General features: G+C 40.8%; 1 protein-coding gene across 4 annotated transcripts in view; it reads right to left on the minus strand.

The window, feature by feature from the left end:
• LOC126365779 (segmentation protein cap'n'collar) overlaps positions 1-18,529 on the minus strand; it is a 765,194-nt gene that overhangs the window by 88,812 nt on the left and 657,853 nt on the right. The gene's annotated exons all lie outside the window — the stretch shown is intronic.

Here is an 18,529-nt window from a genome sequence, read left to right on the forward strand (position 1 = left end):
AGACATTTTCACAATAGAAAAAAACGAGATGGTTGCTATGATTCAACTGCAGGACCATGTTGGGAGCCAACAGGGTCAGATCAATATACTATGGAGGCAGCCAACACAAATATTTACACTCATCATCTTGCATTCATCCAATTTGATTTTACAATTAAATGAATACCCTTAGCTTAGTCAATGAGGACAGTGGAAAATGTATGCCTCAACCAGGACTCAAACACGGCATCTCCTGCTAACATGGCACACACTCTATCCATCTGGGCCAGTGAGAACCACATTCCCAACTTATTGTCCCGCACTATATTTGTAGTGCCCCTGCCCATTATACTCATTACTCATGGCTTTATCGCCGATTACCATAAGAGTTCGGGCACTGTTTGTGCATCTGCATGGAAGATGGTCAAATGGCCGGTGAGCCTTAACTATATATGTATATGAAGATGGTATCTGTTCTTTTGGACATGTCCAAAAGAATAGATACCATCTTCATACAAAATTTGATTTTACCTACTGATTGAACTAAATGTGTAGTCTGCTCATTACAAAATGAGAAAATTTTTGACAGTGTTAAGCAGATGACAGTTATTTTTGAACAGATATAAAATTTTTCAGAATTTATGTACCTAAAACCACTGTTCCACTTGTTTTGTTTCCCAGCAAACAAAATTGACTACTTCCAACTTTCATAGTATTTGCATTATAACACAGAGTACATTATGTCCTATTCAGATTGATGAAGTCTGTCATGATTTACAGAGTTATCTGTTCCAACTTATTCTCAAAATCTAGCACTGTTATACTGGTTTCCGCCTAAATCAAGTAAGAGTAAAATAGATTAACATACCCTTCTAAGAAATCTACTCCAAGGATTGCATTACGTGTAGGAATCATTGTTGCAGCGTTAAGAAAGTGTTGTTGGCTCAGATTCACAATACCATCTGAGCTTTACAAAAAATTAGTGAACTACTCCATGATAATGATTTCATAGAAACACTTATGAATCACTGGAAAAATGTCTCAACACAAATAACTGACTGATACGGGATACTGGGGGTAGAATTATAAACTTATGACAAACAATATAATACAAACAACTGCATCTCCTGCAAAAAAAATATATACCTCCTGCAAAAAATATATACTATCTGCATAAATGAAATTTCTGACAGACATTACCACACTGGACTCGCAATCAGGAAGACGACAGCTCAAACCCGCATCCGTCCATCCTGATTTAGATTTTCCGTGATTTCCCTAAATCACTTCAGGCAAATGCCGGGATGGTTCCTTTGAAAGGGCATGGCTGACTGCCTTCCCCATCCTTCCCTAATCCGATGGGACCGATGACCTTGCTATTTGGTCCCCCTCCCAAATCAACCAACCGATCAACCAACCTGACAGACAAAAGTTAGTACTTGCTCTAACTGCAAGTTAAAGTCATTCCTCCTAAACAATTCCTATTTAAACAACAGAGGCATTCTCAATTAGAAGTGGCCAATCTGTATATTTCTAGAAATGGGCAGCATGTCACTACATTTTTTATACAAGAAAAGCGTATTTGGGAAGGAGCTTCTAATGGTAATCATGCTGTTACTGCTTGATGTCTGTAGACTGGTTTGGGATAGCTCTTTATACTAGTAGATTGTGTACAAGCCTTTTTAATTTTGATTAACTCCTACAACATACATGGTACCCTCTACAATTTTTACCAGACACACATCCCCACCCTCGAGAAGTGTCCTATTAACTTATCCACTCTTTTCATCAAGGTTGCCACAAGAGTCTTCCCCTTAATGTGATCCAATGCCTTTCTTATCTGATCCACTCATCTAATATTCAACTTTTTTCTGTAACATCACATTTCAGAAGTTTCTGTTTCCTTCTTGTCTGCATCATTTGTCACTCACATTTTCATTAATGTCGATTGATACACTTCAGACAAAATGCTCTCAGGAAATACTTCCTAACACTTAAATTTATATTTAATATTACCTCATTTCTCTTTTTCAGATCCTCTGTATTTACAATTACTTTGGTTGTTGACTCTGCCTATGTGTTGCATATTGACAAAATGGTGATTTGTTGCTTTTTCAGCGAGTAATTGTGAGGATTACACCAAGAGATATAATGACATTAGTCCAGAAATCTGTTAAATATTAATTTAAATAACCATCACAGTTTACCACAAAGTATAAGAAATGTTGAGTACACATTAGTCATGAATTTAAGTGAGGACGGTTCCTTGGGAAACAGCTAAAAGCTCTTTGACAAAACTAAAACGATGGATCATAAATAAGTGACGAATTTCACACTAAACATCATTATAAGACAGCTGCCTTTATATCAATCTAAAGATGAATGATACTGTTGTAGACAAAAATGAAACAAATGGCAAACTAATTGTACAGCAGACCCTGCTGGCAAAAAATGTAACATTTACAGAATGTGTCAGGCAGCAGTAATGTGATTAAGTATACAGTTTCATTTGCTTTTTTTAGTCATCAATTATTCATCCCTGGCAATGGAAGATTGCTTGGAGCCATTAATCTACCAGGACAGTTAAGTTAACCAGCTCTGTATTCACTACTGTGATCGAACATAATTTCACACACACACACACACACACACACACACACACCACAACCACCAAACAAAAAAAAAGAACATTTCTGAGTTGTTGAGTAGTTAATGGCTTGATACCTGCCTAAATCTGCAATGCTACTGCAACATTAAACAGCTTTTTTTCTTTTTTATCAGTTGAGAGAAATCAAGTTCCTCTACCTTTATGTGATTTGCGAATGATATAACAAGGGACGCAAGAATGATACTATGTATCCTCTACCAGACATCATATGGTTTCTAATAGTGTACATGTGTCAGTGATGTAGATATAGATGAAATTAAAAGAACAAGCTTTTTATTCTTGATGAATTGCAATTACACAGAACAAAACTCAAATGCTACAATATTTCAGAGCACATTCAGTTTCAGAAGAAATGCCTCTATCTGTATCAGTTTCTTATGTTCAAGTGCAAGGCAAACAGAATAGCTATTGATTCAATGCACAACACCCATGACATAACAATCATAATTCATTGTTTGTGTAGTTTAACTACATGTCTGACAACTCAGTGAAACACTTCGATCATAACCATAAGGAAAATACTGGAAACACTTAACATTAAGCAATATAATGAATCTTCACTGTAGAAGACACTGGTATGTACATCACATTACACACTGTAAGACAGCTACCATTTAATTCCAGACATAAGGATTTCTTCTGCCTGAACAACACTTTGGAGTCCCTTTGAATTTTGAGATATATAAGTAAAACATCCTGACTTTACATGAAGTATTTTTATGTCCTTTCACCCTTATCTTTAACAGACTGTTTTAGCATTAATAAATATCAATTCAGAATTCATGTTAGTTAAATTTCCTATTGATGTTATGCACAGGCTTTCACAGTTAGTGATTGGTGGGCAGAGAAAATGTTTTATCCAGGATAGGTCCACAGCTTTTACATCCTTTTTGAGGATGGTTATTTCCACTTATGGTTGTTAACAAATGTTACTGGTTGCAATTGTAATTTTGAATCACTGGAAGTGTCAAGCATACTTACTGTGTGGCAAAGCACACACTGATAATGCTATAAGTGAACTTCATGGACTGGACTCCAATGATTGGTGAAAAAGATATGAATAACAATGAAGAGAACATAATGCTGGAATACTGACATGCCTACTACCTCTTTAATGAGTGATTACAAATTCTGCATTACAAGTGTGTGTTATAGAACCAATGCTTGATACAGTCAATTAGTCAAAAATGCAATTCCAACCAATACAGTGTTGACAGACATAAGTTGAAATAATCATGTTCGAAAGCAATCAAATTGTTATAGTATCTGACGTGTGTTCAAACTTGGTTGTGACACTGTTACTTATTTTCATTGATCTCATACTGCATATTAGCCATCAGTGAAAGGAAATTTGTCTCTCCTCCTCAAAGGAGTTGGTTCAGCATTTGTGATATTTGATTTATGGAGACCACAGAAAACTTAAATCTGAGTGACTGGATGGGGATTTGAGCACACTCCTCTCAAATGTGAGTGCAGTGTCTTACCTACTGGGCACATCACATAGTCTTTTATATGATCTTTAATTCAGCTATTCCAAATGACACAATGAATCATTTCCCAATTCAAACATGTAAAGTGTACTAACTGTAATTCTGCTCAATTTAATAAATTATTCCCTCTGTTCTAGTGGGATAGAGGAAGAGTGAAGTTGTGTTTCCAAATGGAGATATAAGGCGTGATCAAAAAGTTTCTCTCTGAGAGCACTGTTGCAGTGTGTATGCAACATAGCACGACTGCAATGCAGTTATATTAGCACCGACAAGTAGGCAAGGGATTAGAGTGTCATTTATGTCTTTCCAATGTGCATGGGGTAAATGTAGAATTGTGAACTATGGTGACATTATTACAGTGCATCCAAACAGGAACAACATGCTGGTATTCTTTCTCGGCTGCCCAAGGACAAACACCAACAGACATCAAACAGAGAATGAAAAATGTGTACGGGGCAGCACATCTATCAAAAACCATTATTGTGGAATGTTGAGCAAAGGGGTGCTGCTGCTTCATGGTAATGCATGTTCACATATTGAAAATGTCATAACGTACAAGTTATACGAACTCAAATGGGAGACAGTTGGGCACTTGCCCTATAGTCCTGATTTCTCCCCATGTAGTTACAATGTCTTTCATCCCTTGAAAAGGCCTTGAAGGGTCAATGATCTCTGTCAGATGAAGATATGCAGAGGCAGTTACAGGCTTGTTCATGCAACAGGACATGTTTTACAAAAAGGGTGTCTTCAACCTGGTGCACTGATGAAATGACTGCCTCATTGCTCACAGTGATTCTGACTGATTGGCATACCTATTCTGGACTGTACAGCCTTCAAAAGGTAACTTGTTGACTACCTCATATTTTTACATTTCCCTGGTGAGGCTAGATAAGTAGGTCCAAGTAACAGTCTTATAGAAAGATCTCATCATCTAAGAAGATTAGAGTGTTAGTTAATTTCTCAGGCATACAAGACTTGTGGAGAAATTCAGCTGAATATATCAGGTTCTGTGGTACTTTTTCAGTACAGGCTAGGAAAATAATAGGGTACAATGATAGGGTTTCATTGTCAAGAGTGTGGATGTTGACGTATAATAGTCACAAACCCACCAACACATATGTTTTTTCAGACAGTCACTTGGAATTAGAAATGAGTACTCTAGAAGTCACATGTAGAGCATAGGTTACAATGCCCTCATACACCTATGTATCAGAAACTTAGGAAAAGGTACTGCAAAGAATAGTTTAATCAGAAAGCGAAATGCTGACACATTATCAAAGTTAATTCCATGCCCATCAACAAAGTCCAGGAACATAGCAGAAACCTCTCATTGCCATCCAAAAGGACAAAGTCCTAGTGGGAGGTGGTTCACTGTGGCCTTGCACAAATCTTATGACGCATCATGTGTGTATGTGTATCTTGTGAATGAATTATGATTTTTGTATTGTTGGTGTTAAGTAAGGCTTGGCATGGATCACATGGCACCACAAAAGTGCAATAGTACTAAGTGGTCCACTGAATTAAACGCCCACAGTTAAGACATCAAAAGTTACAATGTCATGTGCCCTCACTCCACAAGATAGTGGAAAGAGATTTTGAGCTTAATCCAGAAGATTGTCTTACAGTCTGGTAATTAGGAAATGTACTCTACTATCTGTTCTCTCTTGCTGATCAGACACTGCTAACAAATAATTAATAGAAAACACACAAGCACAAGCAAACTAGAACAAGAAATAACTGACATGACTCGTGTTAAACAGAGGAGAAGGAAGGTTATGGTTTTACATATCCATTGAATATGGACTCATTAAACACAGGACGAGCTTGGATAGCCTAAGGATGGGGAATGACATTGGCCACATTATTTTCAAAGAAGCCATCTCAGTGTTCACCTTAACTGAATGAGAGGGAACAAGGGATAACCTAAACCTAGGTAATCAGGCATGTTTTAGAATTTCATGTATTCCAACTGCAAGTCCAGTTCCTTAAGCACTGCAATATGTCACTCGGTTACATAAAGTAATAGTAAAGTGTAAGTGAAAGGTTCTAGGTCTTTTCCTTTCAAATTGCCATGGCTTTATTTTGCGTATTTCAGAAATAAAAAGGGTTATACTGGAAACATACGTCTTCTCATACATCCGAGTATCTGGTTCTTAGATCAGCGTGTGGTGAAGGTGAACCATTGCCAATAGGCTTGAGCCTAACAAAAGTAATGTAGTCTTCCAAATAACCATTATGTTGTAGTTTATGTTACATTTCCATTTAACAGTTCTGTACCAACAGGAAGTGGAGGAATTTCAGAACGAGCGAGAGGTTCCTCTGCAACATCTGACTCCATTCATCTGTTGCACAGGTGGACGAACCGGGCTACAAGAAAAGTAAAGCTGTACCTGAGGAAATCATCTATCTCCCATCTTCCGGCTTGTGGCAGAGAAACGTGGGCGCATACAGGACGTCACCGGGAAAGTCCTTCGGATCAATCAAGAGGCTGTCGAGACTGGGCGCCTGTCCTAATATAGCACTGACATCAATTTGCCTTGTGCGGCTGCCGCCGGCGGCGCAATCAAGGTGTCATTAATTACGACTGTCAGCCAGCAAGGCCAGCGCTGGGTAAGCCCGTTTTAATGGCCGCGGGCCGGAGCACTAAATGTGAGGTAATCACGGGACGCCGCACCAAAAACTGCCTAACGCGAGATTCATCGTCGCGAGACAGCGGCCGCGTGAGAATGGCGACGAGCCTCCGGGCACGAGACGTCAGTGCAGCACTCACGAGTTCCGACGGCAACAAACAATACGGCCAATTTACCTCCATAAGAATCCGTTTCCGTCAGGGGAAAAAAGACAGTACGAGACTCAAAGCGCAATTATGCTTTCATGTCTGATTACGGGAGAAAACATCATGCTCAGATTGGCATCAGTGTGTTCAGCGTTAGGGAAAACACGGCAACAGTTACTACTGTCCGCGCAAAAGTTGACAACGCGCGGTGGCTGACGGAAACGAGCGTAAACGGGAAATGACTTTAGGTCGATCCCAGCAACCACCGCGCCGAATGTCAACTTGGTTGGCGCGGACAGTAAGGATATATTGATACAGGAAAATGAGGAGCTAAAGACTGTCGTGGCAGACGCCAACCGGCCACAACTACTTCTAAAAAAGCTTTTACTGACGGTCTGAGAGACACATGTGATGTTTGAGAACCATGCCTGACGCAGAGTACAAGTATGGTGTTAGCGTCTAGGATTTTGCTCTACCTCTCAAAAATTCATATTGACATAGGAGGACTAAACACTGCAGGAGAAGAACATATGTTCCTGAAGACACCGACAAATACTACGAAAGAAGTGTAGCTATCTGAAGAAGCGGGTACTGGAAACAGCAGTGAAATAAAAGTTTTTATTAAAAAGGACGAGTATTTACAGATGGTTGTGGTCTCAGTGTGGTATCTTCAATTGAACAACGTCCACAGAGTTTAGCAAGAGCCATCATGGATAACATAAACGATGAGTTATGCATATCTTCAGTTATCTAACGATAATTATTAACACGTCAATTGGCAATTCGAGCGCTGTAAACTGCGACGGTATCAATCTCAAACAGCAACGCAATTGTCGACAGCTAAGGGAAAATACAACAAAACACAGTCTTAAGAACTTAGAACAAACACAGTGGTGCTCAAACTGAACATAAAACACGACAATGGGGGCCTGCAATTCGAAGCTGGACAGACTATTGCTCAACCGCTTAAATGGAATAAAACTGTGTCAGAGGCTTCAAACGTAAACGTCTTCCCCGGCATTATCACCTCGTTTAACCCAAGTTTCATCTCAGCTGGTGAGGCGAGAGCCAGCAGAATTAGTGGAGAGAATAGCAATTTCGTATCTGCACAAAAAGTAAACTTTGAGTGTGTCTGCCTATCTCCTTGGCGTGTCATGTTATTTATCTACACGGGTTGCGTCGTACATGTCGACTAATTCAGCTTAACGTGGAATTTGAACCATGCTGCGCCTTTTTTTCTGTGCACTCAGCACAGTTATGGTTCACCCTAAATGCAAGGAAGGATTACCTGAGAACTAAATCTAGAACCTACGTCTTTATAGTAGATCAGAGAACTGTCACCGTTCTGAGGATCTGACTGACGTTGACAATTATGGATGTCTGCAACTCACGTATTTGATAACGTGACGTAGTTTTCGGAATGTTCACTGAGCGATACCTTAATAATACATATCCTAATAATGCGATTCTTTTATCTCTGAAAATGGGGCTAAAATGACGATAACAGACAATTAATATGACAGGAATAGAGCGGGAGAAAAGGAAGATATTAAAACAATAATTCCAATTATACAAAAGTGACAGCAGAAAGTGTGACTTGTGAATAAAATAATAACCATGTAGCCAAATATTACTGTGGTGAAGAAACGATTGGAATATGATATGATGCTATCTCTGTTCAAATAAAATTGACACTGACAGATCTCTCAATTAACATATTCAGCTTCCAAGTCTTTACTGACTAACTCAAGTTGTTCGCCACCACTTAATTAACAAAACAAGGACTGCACACCTCTACTACATATACCTCAGCTCTCTGAAGTCAAGGTTATGCAAAGAGTTGTTATACTTCCAAGCACAAAACAAAATATATACCCTCCCCCATATGCAGGAGGGCGATGCTGAACTGTTTGTGATTAGTTAACCATCTTAAGTCTCATACCCTTATGCCCACCAAAAATGTCCTGTCCTACACTAAATTAACACAGCTGTGACTTGCAAGATTTTCTATGACACTGTAATGGCATTCTTACAGATTTTTTTTACAGCAAAATATTACTGAAACAACATAGTTTTGCCTACTTACCTGCAGGAGAGCCTCCTTATCCCACAGGAACCTCCAACATGCAGAGGCCTCAGGAATGTGCTCTACTTTCCCTGTCATCCCTGCTTTTATACCAACAGTTCTTCAAGGCACTACACAGCACCACAACAATGGGAACTCAATACCAGCACCAGAAAATACACTGCTTTTATCAAGGCACTCATTTTCTCAACACAAAAAAATGGAAACCATTTTAGAAGCACATCACTGCACAGCTTTCAGCCCCAGCACACTCAGAACTTCAGACTGCTGATCCAAAATGGACACACAACATCCATATGCCAGAGGAATAATGTAGCATTTTACAATGACAAGTCATACAAAATATAGTGTGTTTCTATCCTTTCAGAAGTGACACTGTTGAACTTCACAGAAGAACTTGGAGGACAGGTTGCCTGTCACATTCAGACTTGTACGCCAACACCAATTAGCACAAATTCACTCATACTGTACTTGACAACAAACAGTAGCAATATTTTCCAGAAGCTGTGATTCCTATAAACATTGTATTTTGTGACTAATGATAGGTTCCAAACAGTATTTAGTTATGACAACAGTTTGATGACATCACTAACAGCACACGTTGCAGGCACTCACATTTGCACACTAATCACTCTCCAAAGCTGTGTAGAAAATGTGGAAGTAACAGACAGCAGTCCCTCTGGGCAGAGAGGTGCCCCGTCCAGCAGATGCTGCTGGAGGCTGCAGGGGCAAGGCCAGCACACACACTACTGTTTACCTTCTGTGCTCACTATTAGCACCTCCAGCCCAGCTCTTCCTCCCCTCCCCTCTGCTCCTCTCCTCTCCTCCCACTGGCTGTGGTCCACCCACTCTCCTCCTCCTCCTGCTCCTCTCCTTCCTCGATACCTACTTCCTTTGCCTTTCGGCTGTCTTTTTACCCCTACACCTCTGCTCGCCTCGTACAATAGTCTATTCAAAGTTGAGGCCCCGGTAAAAAATGGCCACTCCGACATCTGACGGCCGTCGGGTCGTTTCGACACTGCGTCCTTTTTCTGTACGGGACGTGCTCCTCTCCCCCCACCGCGTGGCCGTACTGCCACCTGACGGGGCCTCTGGCCACGGTCACAGTCATTTGTATATTACAAACCCATTTTAGCACTTCTGTTAATTAAACCCCATCAAGAGGAAACTAACAGGCTCACAAGGACAGAGAATGACATTTATCATCTGTCACTCACAAAAAACATGCCACATACTTACAGACCACATTACGCGGAGTGGAAGCTGTGATAATGTACAACCGTAATACATCTTTGTGAGGCTGCAAAACACCCCTTCAAATTAAGGACAGAGATTGCTTCCTGTGCAGATGTGGTCTGAAATTTGCTACACTGCAGAGAGAACTGAGCCACACCACAGGACAGGAGGAGAAGTAGTAAAGATGAATGCAGTAAACATAGGACATTTGAATAGTTGTAACAATGGCTAAAACACAACAACATTGAATTATCTTGTCAGTGTTGTTCTTCAACAGAACATCTAGTGGTGCTTTTTACTGTATTCCTTGAGGATTAAATCAATATGAAGAAAATGCATGACTACATCTGCACAACAGGTTTAAGCTCTTTCAGAGTACACTCAACATTGTATGGGTTGATTATTTGAATATCACTAAGCTAAAAGTACTCTAGAATGATTAGGTTTCATTTATTCAGGTACAGCACCTAAGGCCTTCTCATTTTACATTTGTGTGACAACCGCAATAAACAAACACATCTGCTAGATGATATGCACATAGATTATGTACTGGCAATATGAAAGTACATGAGAACATATTGTAAGATGTATGACTGCGTGGCACTAGAACTGGTTTTTGGACTGATCATGAGGACATTTCTGCTAAGATGATAGTTCTGTTTTGAAATGGGAAGAACTAGTGGTCAGAAGAGGAAGATGAGATGGGTGAAAGTCAGACTGGTCATAACCTTCTGAGGTACAGTCTTGGATTTTTAGCCACAACTGACATATGAGAGTCTATTTGGTCTAGCAGCCCTGAAGAAATATTAACGATTCTGCTGCTGCTGCTGCTGCTAACTGTACCATTAAACTGAAGGAATTTCAATGTGTGATGCAACAACTCAGAAAAGTAAATGTTGGATTTCAAACAGTTTCTATGAAAAAATGTTATTTACAGGCTCCTATAATGAGCTATCCAATGAACTAGCTTTGTAATTTCTTAAAGTTCTCAGAATTGTGGGTGGTAGCACAATAAACAGATAAACAGTGCAGTAAAATCTAAGAAGAGCAAGGAGTTTCTCACGTGCAGTCTGTAAGGACACATTTGTGTGCAAATAAAATGTATATGTGTGGTACAGTCTCTGAAGAGTAGTTGTAAAATTCTGGTGACTCTTGAGTGCCATGTTTTGTTGTGTTTATGATGAGGAAAGAAATGACATGATGCAATTATATGTGGGTATATAAAGTAGTGATTTGAAGTGGAAGGGGAGGGACTAAATTTAATACTTGCACCTAATAGATCAGTGGTGCCACACTACCTACACTCTGAAATACACTGTGGCGAGATACTGAGTATTCAACCAGGGCAATCTGTCGATCAAAAACAGTGCGCCATCGCCACTTCTTTTTTGTTTGCTGGTCAAATACGCGCGATGAAAATTTGTTCTATCACCTGGATTCGAACTGTCTGTCATCAGATCGAGCGCTGTTGCTCTAGGATGAGCTACTGAGATCTTTTACGGAATTGGATGTCTTAAGCAAAATGTTCCCGTATTTTTTCAGTCGCCACTGGCTGGTAGCCTAGGAATATAAAGAGTGGAGTCTCTTTCCAAATGGTTGGTTTTAACGATAGGCGCACTCACGAACAACCAGACGTCAAGAACTCCCCCCCCCTCCTCCCCCCCCCTTCCCCTCCTCGCCATATGAACACCGCGTTTCAGGGGAGGTTGCGCTTCCAAGTGCGTCCTCTTGGTGGGAGGCCAGCAAACACGGGCAGGATTCCTGAAGGATCTGCGGAGAGGAGGTAGGGGCCAGGTACGGAATTACCGGTTGAGTAGTGCGAGGGGCGGCCAGAGTAAATGTTTGCTTTACGGTGCTGGTGCAGCCCTCGGCCGCTGGCCGCAGCAGTCGGCACAGACCCTTTTCCGTGCTGGTCGACTGGACGGCACGGGCATTAGTAATCTGCAAAGGCGACGCGCTTGCTAAAAGAACAGCACCGCTTCGAAACCCGGTAAACAACGGTAGTCTGTGGCACACCTAGGGTTAAATGGACAGCTGCGGCTATGGAAGCGATATCAAAAGAGATATAGTTCGAGTGTGCGGTCTGGAAATCGTCATTCCCAACTATCCTCAAATCACTGAATGATAATGCCAAGCTGGGACGTTAAAAAAAGCCACATTACTTTGCATCCCATAGATAACGTGGAGAGAGAGAGAGTTCTCTGATGCGGAAATAAGTCAAAAATGTACGTTTTATAATCTCCATACTTGCCAAATTTCAAAAACTAAAAGTTGACAGATTCAGTTTTAAAATTCGGGAAGTACAAATGACCAAAAACCGCGGCTCATTTTCAATGGCATCTCGAGACACCTGATGGGAGTCTCTTCCTATGACGTCACAATACTATATAACAGCTATAAAAATCAAATGAAGACACTAGAATTGCCCTAAACGTCGATTCATAAAAATTGATGCCTTTCCTTAAAGGCAACCACTTACATATGGTGGACTGATGCGTGGTGCACAGAAACGCGCAATAAGAAACAGTTGACCTACCGTTTATTTCCGTTATAACACTTCGACCTTAAGTTTTTATCTTCTTATTTTCAACTTTCTTGACACTGAATTTGACTAATAAGAAACAACCGCTTACAAAAGATAACGGGTTACAGGGATCCAGGTAACAAAATAGCGATTTACACTCTAATAATTTATACCGACAATAAAGATGTTGAATAATAGCAACTTCCCATAAGCACAATGACAACACATACATACAAGTTCAAACAGAGCACAACACTGACCAACATGAGTTTACAGTCTACAAAATGCGGGGGAATGAAGAAAAACAACCATCGACGTACAGCTTGCGTGCGACTTCCAGATTCCTATAAACCTCGATAGATTACATCTAATAGTATAGTATATCTACATTCATGCTCTGCAAAACAACGCGAAGTGCATGGCAGAGGGTGCATTCTGTTGTACCGGTTATTAGGGTTTATTCCCGTTCCATTCACGTATGGAGCGCGGACAGAATGATTGTTTGAATGCCTCTGTGCGTAAGTATTTTAATGAAATTAAATTAAAAACGACTGATGAGAAATAGACTTTCTACCACTGTCCCAAAAAATACTGAAATGGCGGCTTTTCGAAACAAATATATTACTGTTGACAATAATAAGTTAAGAACTGGCAGAAATAATCAAATAATCGGGAAGCAGGAGAAAAAGTGAATAATCTGGAATCTCTTGCCAAATCAGGAGAGTGGCAGGTATGAATCTCTTTCATATTTTCGGCATGGCTGATTAACGGTGTACACTTCGATATACTTTTTTTCAGTGCAATACAATGAAATGACTTGTCATTATGAAACACTACTGCAGTGCCAATGTTAATTATAAGAAAAATTAAAAACAAATTAAGAATTTATATGAAGATACCGTTCAATGAGATAGAAGTCGTTGACCAACCATGTTCTTTAAGTTTAATAAACTCGGCCACATTACGAACAAGACATGTTATATGCTCTGTCAGTTTGCTGAGTAAATGTGTACCTTCCTGTGCTGAGGTTAACCACTTTAAGTCTTTGTACATGTCGCTTTTTGACTCTAGTGTTATTTTCACGATTTGCCATATTTTTCTGAGAAAAGAGACGTTGGCAACGACAAAGGATCTATAATGCTTTCGATTACCATGTAACGTGATGAGTCAAAACATTATTGGTTTGCTGGTCCATTTTTGGAACGCAGTAGAGCAGCCATTCTGCGTGGCATGATTCGACAAGTCCTTGCTAGGTATCTGCAGGTGTTTGGCACCAGATGGCTTACACCGACATCACTTGATTCCCGTAAATCGAGGACCGGCGGTTTATGGGAGCGGAGATGGCGCATGGCAGCGTCCCATGTGTGTTCTATCGGGTTCGGAACAGCTGAATTCGGTGTTGGTCATGTGAAACTGACAGTTGTCCTGCTGGAAGATGCCGTCGCCATTCGGGAAGACATTAAGTATGAACGACTACAGGTGGTCTGCAATAATGTTCACCGAGTCTACAGCTGCCACCGTGCCTACGATTATTACGACAGTACAATGGGAGCCTAGGTGAATGTTCGAGATACCCGCTTCCAAGCGCCAAACCATAACAATCTGTCCTTTGCTAAAGTCGCTTATGTAAGCGGATTTTCGCATTTACAGCCCGCATCATCGCTAGAATGATACTCCTTTTGTCTCTGCTCCGCTTATATGCTATCCTTACCGTAACACGGTCCTGCAACGCCATCAGGCGTCATTCAGGCCCACGGTGGGCAATGGTCGTAATGTTTTGGTTAATCACTGTACGTACCCGCCTGGTAACGTGCTTGCCTCTCATGCACTACGCCCGGGTTCGATTCCTGGCCGGGTTGGAGGTTTTCTCCGCTCGGGGACTGGGTGTTGTGTTATCCTCTTGAAATAAGACTTGCACTTGGCGGCCGAACCCGAATGGGACCTCCCGGCCAACAATGCCATACGATCATTTCATTTCATACCGCACGTACGTAAATACGTACTGCGAAACGGTTGTCGCAATACCACGTTTTTTAAAAGGTCCCTGTAGGATGTTTTACAGTCAACACCAAGTATAATTCTTATTTCACGATTCAGTTTTCTGAAAAATTTTGCCCCTCTACCTTAAATTTCCCCCCCTATGAACCATGGACCTTGCCGTTGGTGGGGAGGCTTGCGTGCCTCAGCGATACAGATGGCCGTACCGTAGGTGCAACCACAACGGAGGGGTATCTGTTGAGAGGCCAGACAAACGTGTGGTTCCTGAAGAGGGGCAGCAGCCTTTTCAGTAGTTGCAGGGGCAACAGTCTGGATGATTGACTGATCTGGCCTTGCAACATTAACCAAAACGGCCTTGCTGTGCTGGTACTGCGAACGGCTGAAAGCAAGGGGAAACTACAGCCGTAATTTTTCCCGAGGACATGCAGCTTTACTGTATGATTAAATGATGATGGCATCCTCTTGGGTAAAATATTCCGGAGGTAAAATAGTCCCCCATTCGGATCTCCGGGCGGGGACTACTCAGGAGGATGTCGTTATCAGGAGAAAGAAAACTGGCGTTCTATGGATCGGAGCGTGGAATGTCAGATCCCTTAATCGGGCAGGTAGGTTAGAAAATTTAAAAAGGGAAATGGATAGGTTAAAGTTAGATATAGTGGGAATTAGTGAAGTTCGGTGGCAGGAGGAACAAGACTTCTGGTCAGGTGATTACAGGGTTATAAACACAAAATCAAATAGGGGTAATGCAGGAGTAGGTTTAATAATGAATAGGGAAATAGGAATGCGGGTAAGCTACTACAAACAGCATAGTGAACGCATTATTGTGGCCAAGATAGATACGAAGCCCACACCTACTACAGTAGTACAAGTTTATATGCCAACTAGCTCTGCAGATGACGAAGAAATTGAAGAAATGTACCATGAAATAAAAGAAATTATTCAGATAGTGAAGGGAGACGAAAATTTAATAGTAATGGGTGACTGGAATTCGAGTGAAGGAAAAGGGAGAGAAGGAAACATAGTAGGTGAATATGGATTGGGGCTAAGAAATGAAAGAGGAAGCCGCCTAGTAGAATTTTGTACAGAGCACAACTTAGTCATAGGTAACACTTGGTTTAAGAATCATGAAAGAAGGTTGTATACGTGGAAGAACCCTGGAGATACTAAAAGGTATCAGATAGATTATATAATGGTAAGACAGAGATTTAGGAACCAGGTTTTAAGTTGTAAGACATTTCCAGGGGCAGATGTGGACTCTGACCACAATCTATTGGTTATGACCTGTAGATTAAAACTGAAGAAACTGCAAAAATGTGGGAAATTAAGGAGATGGGACCTGGATAAACTGAAAGAACCAGAGGTTGTACAGAGTTTCAGGGAGAGCATAAGGGAACAATTGACAGGAATAGGGGAAAGAAATACAGTAGAAGAAGAATGGGTAGCTCTGAGGGATGAAGTAGTGAAGGCAGCAGAGGATAAAGTAGGTAAAAAGACGAGGGCTGCTAGAAATCCTTGGGTAACAGAAGAAATATTGAATTTAATTGATGAAAGGAGAAAATATAAAAATGCAGTAAATGAAGCAGGCAAAAAGGAATACAAACGTCTCAAAAATGAGATCGAGGGGAAGTGCAAAATGGCTAAACAGGGATGGCTAGAGGATAAATGTAAGGATGTAGAGGCTTATCTCACTAGGGGTAAGATAGATACTGCCTACAGGAAAATTAAAGAGACCTTTGGAGAGAAGAGAACCACGTGTATGAATATCAAGAGCTCAGATGGCAACCCAGTTCTAAGCAAAGAAGGGAAGGCAGAAAGGTGGAAGGAGTATATAGAAGGTTTATACAAGGGTGATGTACTTGAGGACAATATTATGGAAATGGAAGAGGATGTAGATGAAGACGAAATGGGTGATACGATATTGCGTGAAGAGTTTGACAGAGCACTGAAAGACCTGAGTCGGAACAAGGCCCCCGGAGTAGACAACATTCCATTAGAACTACTGACGGCCTTGGGAGAGCCAGTCATGACAAAACTCTACCAGCTGGTGAGCAAGATGTATGAGACAGGCCAAATACCCTCAGACTTCAAGAAGAATATAATAATTCCAATCCCAAAGAAAGCAGGTGCTGACAGATGTGAAAATTACCGAACTATCAGTTTAATAAGTCACAGCTGCAAAATACTAACGCGAATTCTTTACAGACGAATGGAAAAACTGATATATGCGGACCTCGGGGAGGATCAGTTTGGATTCCGTCGAAATGTTGGAACACGTGAGGCAATACTGACCTTACGACTTATCTTAGAAGAAAGATTAAGAAAAGGCAAACCTACGTTTCTAGCATTTGTAGACTTAGAGAAAGCTTTTGACAATGTTGAGTGGAATACTCTTTTTCATATTCTAAAGGTGGCAGGGGTAAAATACAGGGAGCGAAAGGCTATTTACAATTTGTACAGAAACCAGATGGCAGTCATAAGAGTCGAGGGGCATGAAAGGGAAGCAGTGGTTGGGAAAGGAGTGAGACAGGGTTGTAGCCTCTCCCCGATGTTATTCAATCTGTATATTGAGCAAGCAGTAAAGGAAACAAAAGAAAAATTTGGAGTAGGTATTAAAATTCACGGAGACGAAGTAAAAACTTTGAGGTTCGCCGATGACATTGTAATTCTGTCACAGACGGCAAAGGACTTGGAAGAGCAGTTGAACAGTATGGACAGTGTCTTGAAAGGAGGATATAAGATGAACATCAACAAAAGCAAAACGAGGATAATGGAATGTAGTCCAATTAAATCGGGTGATGCTGAGGGAATTAGATTAGGGAATGAGACACTTAAAGTAGTAAAGGAGTTTTGCTATTTAGGAAGCAAAATAACTGATGATGGTCGAAGTAGAGAGGATATAAAATGTAGACTGGCAATGGCAAGGAAAGCGTTTCTGAAGAAGAGAAATTTGTTAACATCGAATATAGATTTAAGTGTCAGGAAGTCATTTCTGAAAATATTTGTTTGGAGTGTAGCCATGTATGGAAGTGAAACATGGACGATAACTAGTTTGGACAAGAAGAGAATAGAAGCTTTCGAAATGTGGTGCTACAGAAGAATACTGAAGATAAGGTGGATAGATCACGTAACTAATGAGGAGGTATTGAATAGGATTGGGGAGAAGAGAAGTTTGTGGCACAACTTGACTAGAAGAAGGGATCGGTTGGTAGGACATGTTTTGAGGCATCAAGGGATCACAAATTTAGCATTGGAGGCAGTGTGGAGGGTAAAAATCGTAGAGGGAGACCGAGAGATGAGTACACTAAGCAGATTCAGAAGGATGTAGGTTGCAGTAGGTACTGGGAGATGAAGAAGCTTGCACAGGATAGAGTAGCATGGAGAGCTGCATCAAACCAGTCTCAGGACTGAAGACCACAACAACAACAACCACCTTAAATTTCAAATACTAATAATAATAATCATCCGTAACTGACTATAGATTGATCTCGTTCCCTTTGTTTACTCCGAGGAAGTGGTCTGTCCCTAACGACTCTGCTACCGACGGGCAGTTAGTAATTGAAACTTAACATGGCAGCTCACAGTCATCTCCCGGTAATTTGTAAATCGCATCGCAATACACACTGACACAGCTGCTGTCTTGCTGGTTACATATTCAGGATCACGCATAACTTCTGTCGATAAGCATCACAAATTATCAAATAACCAGTAACTCATCATGACGTCTTCGATTACTGTATACTTGTTTGACAGGCATTACTGAAAGGACAGCAGA

This window comes from Schistocerca gregaria, chromosome 4, assembly GCF_023897955.1.
Source record: "Schistocerca gregaria isolate iqSchGreg1 chromosome 4, iqSchGreg1.2, whole genome shotgun sequence".
NCBI lineage: Eukaryota > Metazoa > Arthropoda > Insecta > Orthoptera > Acrididae > Schistocerca > Schistocerca gregaria.